The sequence below is a fragment of the Anastrepha ludens genome, unplaced genomic scaffold (genome assembly GCF_028408465.1).
Source record: "Anastrepha ludens isolate Willacy unplaced genomic scaffold, idAnaLude1.1 ptg000022l, whole genome shotgun sequence".
Classification (NCBI taxonomy): Eukaryota; Metazoa; Arthropoda; class Insecta; order Diptera; family Tephritidae; genus Anastrepha; species Anastrepha ludens.
This window is the reverse complement of record NW_026530033.1, coordinates 40,001-45,000: the sequence shown is the minus strand read 5'-3', so window position 1 is coordinate 45,000 and position 5,000 is coordinate 40,001. Positions and strand designations below refer to the sequence as shown.

At 30.8% G+C, this 5,000-nt stretch overlaps 2 non-coding genes and 1 pseudogene across 2 annotated transcripts; all 3 read left to right on the top strand.

The window, feature by feature from the left end:
* Positions 1-1,001: 1,001 nt before the first annotated feature.
* LOC128870713 (small subunit ribosomal RNA) lies at positions 1,002-2,992 on the top strand. The gene has a single exon (XR_008455449.1). It is a non-coding gene; the product is annotated as a small subunit ribosomal RNA (ribosomal RNA).
* A 566-nt stretch (positions 2,993-3,558) lies between these two features.
* Positions 3,559-3,739, top strand: LOC128870734 (5.8S ribosomal RNA). The gene has a single exon (XR_008455467.1). It is a non-coding gene; the product is annotated as a 5.8S ribosomal RNA (ribosomal RNA).
* A 438-nt stretch (positions 3,740-4,177) lies between these two features.
* The window catches only part of LOC128870677 (large subunit ribosomal RNA), a 4,515-nt pseudogene continuing 3,692 nt past the window's right edge, over positions 4,178-5,000 (top strand).

The following is a 5,000-nucleotide window of genomic DNA, read 5'->3' as shown; positions in this document are numbered from 1 at the left end:
ATAGAAACAATTTTCGAATATATATACATATATGAAGAATTTATATTCTATACTAACATATTATGGAATGTAACTATTGATTGTTGCCTTGGCATATTGGTGTATTTGTGATTTTATTCATGGTTTTCCATACGTTAGTTTAAATAGAAACAATTTTCGAATATATATACATATATGAAGAATTTATATTCTATACTAACATATTATGGAATGTAACCTTGGCATATTGGTGTCATTGTATTTTATTCCTGGTATTCTATAGTTAGTTTAAATAGAAATAAATTTTTGAATTCAAAATTTTATATTCTATACTAGCATTACATAGAAATTATCCTCAACTGTTTGTTTCTTGTATACATACAGGAAATTAAACAGATGAAGAAAAAAAAAAAACAAAACAAATAAAAATTATAAGAAAAACTAAATTTTAAACAAAAGAAAAAAGGAGAAATTTTTTCAATCATATATATATTTATGATTAAAAAATAGAATTATGGAATTATTAATTTCAATTCAGAGAGAAAAATTATGTAATATATGAAATTATTACATTAAAAATGCATTTGAAGAAAAAGTAAAATGTTATTAAAAATGATACATTTGAAAATTGGCAAATATTAAGAAGAAATATCGTTCTTATATTTTTATACAAAATATATATAGAGAACGAAAATTCTTTTTCATAAAAAACGGTTTTTGAATTCTGATAAGAAAAGCTAAAGGGGTCGGCGGGAGCGCACATTGAACGAAAGAAAATGAAAGAAAAACACAACAAAGAAGAAGACCAAATAAAATACAAATATTTTATACAAATAAAAGCACATTATTAATAAATAATAATAATAATAATGATGATGATGATGAGATGATACATAAATTGTGTTATTAAAATTACGTTCTATTGTATGTGCGTTTTCCCCTTTACTTTTTATATACACCGTAATTTATGAAATTTTCAAATATGAAAAACAAAGAAAAATATATAAACAAATATATATATTATTCTGGTTGATCCTGCCAGTAGTTATATGCTTGTCTCAAAGATTAAGCCATGCATGTCTAAGTACAAACAAATTAAAAGTGAAACCGCAAAAGGCTCATTATATCAGTTATGGTTCCATAGATCGTTAACAGTTACTTGGATAACTGTGGTAATTCTAGAGCTAATACATGCAATATAAACACGGACCTTATGGAACGTGTGCTTTTATTAGACTAAAACCAAGCGATCATTTGATCGTTAAATTGGTTGAACTCTAGATAACTTGCAGATCGTATGGTCCCGTACCGACGACAGATCTTTCAAATGTCTGCCCTATCAACTTTTGATGGTAGTATCTAGGACTACCATGGTTGCAACGGGTAACGGGGAATCAGGGTTCGATTCCGGAGAGGGAGCCTGAGAAACGGCTACCACATCTAAGGAAGGCAGCAGGCGCGTAAATTACCCACTCCCAGTTCGGGGAGGTAGTGACGAAAAATAACAATACAGGACTCATATCCGAGGCCCTGTAATTGGAATGAGTACACTTTAAATCCTTTAACAAGGACCTATTGGAGGGCAAGTCTGGTGCCAGCAGCCGCGGTAATTCCAGCTCCAATAGCGTATATTAAAGTTGTTGCGGTTAAAACGTTCGTAGTTGAATTTGTGCTTCATACGGGTAGTACAACTATATATTGTGGTATGTACATTACCTTATGTATGTAAGCGTATTACCGGTGGAGTTCTTATATATAATTAATACAATGTATTTTTTATATATTCCTCCTATTTAAACCTACTTCAGTGCTCTTCATCGAGTGTTGTTGTGGGCCGGTACAATTACTTTGAACAAATTAGAGTGCTTAAAGCAGGCTCCAAATGCCTGAATATTTTGTGCATGGAATAATGAAATAAGACCTCTGTTCTACTTTCATTGGTTTTTAGATCAAGAGGTAATGATTAATAGAAGCAGTTTGGGGGCATTAGTATTACGACGCGAGAGGTGAAATTCTTGGACCGTCGTAAGACTAACTTAAGCGAAAGCATTTGCCAAAGATGTTTTCATTAATCAAGAACGAAAGTTAGAGGTTCGAAGGCGATCAGATACCGCCCTAGTTCTAACCATAAACGATGCCAGCTAGCAATTGGGTGTAGCTACTACTATGGCTCTCTCAGTCGCTTCCCGGGAAACCAAAGCTTTTGGGCTCCGGGGGAAGTATGGTTGCAAAGCTGAAACTTAAAGGAATTGACGGAAGGGCACCACCAGGAGTGGAGCCTGCGGCTTAATTTGACTCAACACGGGAAAACTTACCAGGTCCGAACATAAGCGTGTAAGACAGATTGATAGCTCTTTCTCGAATCTATGGGTGGTGGTGCATGGCCGTTCTTAGTTCGTGGAGTGATTTGTCTGGTTAATTCCGATAACGAACGAGACTCAAATATATTAAATAGATGCTTTCAGGATTATGATGTTGAAACTTATATAGCCTTCTTTCATGCGTACATCTTGAATGTACAAGTGTTTGAATGTGTTTATATAAGTGGAGTCGTACCTGTTGGTTTGTCCCATTATAAGGACACTAGCTTCTTAAATGGACAAATTGCGTCTAGCAGTAACGAGATTGAGCAATAACAGGTCTGTGATGCCCTTAGATGTCCTGGGCTGCACGCGCGCTACAATGAAAGTATCAACGTGTATTTCCTAGACCGAGAGGTCCGGGTAAACCGCTGAACCACTTTCATGCTTGGGATTGTGAACTGAAACTGTTCACATGAACTTGGAATTCCCAGTAAGTGCGAGTTATTAACTCGCATTGATTAAGTCCCTGCCCTTTGTACACACCGCCCGTCGCTACTACCGATTGAATTATTTAGTGAGGTCTCCGGACGTGATCACTGTGACGCCTCGTGTGTCACGGTTGTTTCGCAAAAGTTGACCGAACTTGATTATTTAGAGGAAGTAAAAGTCGTAACAAGGTTTCCGTAGGTGAACCTGCGGAAGGATCATTATTGTGTTCCATATCCGTAAGAAAAACAAACAATGCCAAAACAAATAAAAACAAAAACAAACAAAAGAAAAAAAAAAAAAAAAGAAAAATTTATAATTATTTTGAATCCATATTCTTTTTATTCTTTTTCATTCAATTTGTTATCCATCAATTATATCATATTAAATATAATATGATGGTACATTTTGTAATGTTTTTTCTTATTTTTTCTTTTAAAAACCTTTAAACATGAAAATAGAAAGTTGTACTTATTATTCATTTGATTGAATGATAAGTTAATTTGTTCACAATAACAAAAGTGGTATATATTTATTATTATATTTATATATAAATAAAATGATTAAAAAAATACAAAATAATCAAACATAATAAATACCACCACTGTATTATTGTTGAACTAAGACATTCGCAACTTAATAAAAATGTTTCGAGTTAAATATATTTGATATATATTATTGAAAGAAAATCAATTTATATTTTATTATTATTATTATTTAATTTTACTCTTTCAATTAATATATGCAAAAAAAAATTGACATTTGTTATAAATAAAAATAAATAAAAAAATACTCTAAGCGGTGGATCACTTGGCTCATGGGTCGATGAAGAACGCAGCAAACTGTGCGTCATCGTGTGAACTGCAGGACACATGAACATCGACATTTTGAACGCATATCGCAGTCCATGCTGTTATGTACATTAAATTAAATTTTAAAGTACTGCTTGGACTACATATGGTTGAGGGTTGTAAGACTATGCTAAATAAGTTGCTTATTCTTTTATAAAAATAATTGAATTTAAGCAAATGTGTATATTATTGGATTTTAAATAATTCATAATATTAATAGCAAAAAAATAAAGATATATAATGAATTTTTTATTTATTAATATATTCTTAAAAAAAAAAAATCCTCTCAAATAAAATGAAATAAAAAAAATTTTGAATCTAAGTATTCTCTTTAAAAAATTTTCATATTATTTATATATATATAAAATATTAATTTATATATGTAATTAAAGGAGGAATGTCTAGCATAAAAATTAATTTTTTTTATTCTAGAATTGCCTCATTTTACATAATTATTATTTATAATATATATTTATATAAAAGGAAAAAAGAAAAATAGAGATGAAAAGATGATATAATTATTTATTAAATTGTGAGAAGATAAAAAATATTTTAAAACAACCTCAACTCATATGGGATTACCCCCTGAATTTAAGCATATTAATGAGGGGAGGAAAAGAAACTAACAAGGATTTTCTTAGTAGCGGCGAGCGAAAAGAAAATAGTTCAGCACTAAGTCACTTTGTCTATATGTCAAATGTGAGATGCAGTGTATGGAATATCTTAATATCTAGTATGAGAAATTAACGATTTAAGTCCTTCTTAAATGAGGCCATTTACCCATAGAGGGTGCCAGGCCCGTATAACGTTAATGATTACTAGAAAGATATTTCCAAAGAGTCGTGTTGCTTGATAGTGCAGCACTAAGTGGGTGGTAAACTCCATCTAAAACTAAATATAACCATGAGACCGATAGTAAACAAGTACCGTGAGGGAAAGTTGAAAAGAACTCTGAATAGAGAGTTAAATAGTACGTGAAACTGCTTAGAGGTTAAGCCCGATGAACCTGAATATCCATTATGAAAAATTCATCATTAAATAATTAAAAATAATGTGCATTTTTTTCATATAAGGACATTGTAATCTATTAACATAATAAAGTATTTATCAAAAGATCATTGGTGATATTAAGTTTATTTAAATTAATTTGCTTTTTAAGCATATTAACATAGAATAAATACTAATGATTTGATAAAGTGTTGATAGATTTTATTATATATAATGCTAAAATTCATTTTTTGAATTTTACAAAAAATTTAATATCTATGATATTAATATTTATTTGTATGCATTTATATGATTAACAATGCGAAAGATTCAGGATACCTTCGGGACCCGTCTTGAAACACGGACCAAGGAGTCTAACATATGTGCAAGTCAT